Raw genomic sequence first — 1,771 nt, forward strand, 5'->3', positions numbered from 1 at the left:
ATATTCTATTGTTTTGCTGCATGTAAGAATTTTATTGTTCAGTCTGGGACATACGACGATAAAACACTCTTAACTATCTCTGAAGCTGAAGGGCCTGTCCCACTAAGGCAACCTTATTGGCGAGTTTAGGAGACTGCACTCGCCACAAGCTCGCAGCATGGTCAACACATGGTCGTAGGTGGTCTCTGGTAAGTCTCTTTCATGGTCTAGAGGAGTTCCCACATAGTGGCCTCAGTTTGGTCGCGGATAATTTTTCAACATGTTGAAAAATATTCAGCGACCAAAAATTGGTCGGCATGAAGAAAATCGATACTTTTGACCTCGTAGTGCAGTGGTAGTGGGGTCGCCATGTCGTTGTAGGTAGTCGAGGTCGAGGTAGCCGTAGGTAATCTCCTTCACTGACCGGGCATTGGGGAAAAAAACATAAGCACGAGTTTTCTGAACCGAGGAAAACCGACCGGTAATGTTAAATGCCCGCTAAACTTCACAGCTGTGTATCTCTGGCTTATTAAAAGTTGTCTGGTTTCTTAAAAGTGTCTCCACTCCTTCTCCCCTCTCCCTGCTCTTTTAAAGGACTTACCGTACACTGTGCTAGCAGTCTTAACATTCCTGTTCATCGCGGTGTGTATCTGTATCACCTTGGGGTTGCACCGTGTGAATTTCAGACAGTGCCCCCCCCCACTTTCCCTGGCCCCCGCCTTTGCGATGTGTTTGTGTGTGTGTTCCACGCTGAGGGCCCCTGAGCTTGAAGGTCGCAGACAGTTTGCTGAAAAGTCGCGTAAGTGGTACAGGCCCTTAAAATTAATCTCTTATGAAAAACTATGACAGCAATCAAAATTATGTAAACTAACACCCGGGACACCTTCGAGACCATTCAATATGATCATGGCTGATCATCTAATAGCAGTACCCCATTCCTGCTTTTTCCCCATATCCCTTGATTCCTTTAGCCCTAAGAGCTCTATCTAACTCTCTCTTGAAAACATCCAGTGAATTGGCCTCCACTGCCTTCTGTGGCAGAGAATTCCACAGATTCACAACTCTATGGGTGAAGAAGTTTTTCCTCATCTCGGTCCTAAATGACCTACCCCTTATTCTTAAACTGTGACCCCTGGTTTTGGACTCCCCCAACATCGGGAATATTTTTCCTGCATCTAGCCTGTCCAATCCTTTAAGAATTCTATATGTTTCTGCAAGATCCCGTCTAATCCTTCCAAATTCAAGTCAAGTCAAGTTTATTTGTCACATACACATACGAGATTCCAATTCAATTCCAGTGAATACAAGCCCAGTCGACCCATTCTTTCATCATAAGTCAGTCCCGCCACCCTGGGAATTAACCTGTTGAACCTAGGCTGCATTCCCTCAATAGCAATAATGTCTTTCCTCAAATTAGGAGGCCAAAATTGCACACCATACTCCAGGTGCGGTTTCACCAGGGGTATTGAAGGTACAACTGCAGAAGGACCTCCTTGCTCCTAAACTCAAATCCTCTCCCAATGAAGGCCAACATGCCATTAGCTTTCTTCACTGCCTGGGGTGGGAGATTGCAACCTTCACGTGGTCCGCCCTGTTTCGACGAATACAATCAACCTGGCGTGCATAGTCAAATTAGATCAAATAGAACAAGTTGTCCTACAACTTTAGGCTGTACACGCCAGAAAGACTTTCAGAAGGCTTTCGACAAAGTCCCACATAAGAGATTAGTATACAAACTTAAAGCACACGGTAATGGGGGTTCAGTATTGATGTGGATAGAGAACTGGCTGGC

The sequence above is a fragment of the Leucoraja erinacea genome, chromosome 5 (assembly GCF_028641065.1).
Source record: "Leucoraja erinacea ecotype New England chromosome 5, Leri_hhj_1, whole genome shotgun sequence".
NCBI classification, from domain to species: domain Eukaryota; kingdom Metazoa; phylum Chordata; class Chondrichthyes; order Rajiformes; family Rajidae; genus Leucoraja; species Leucoraja erinaceus.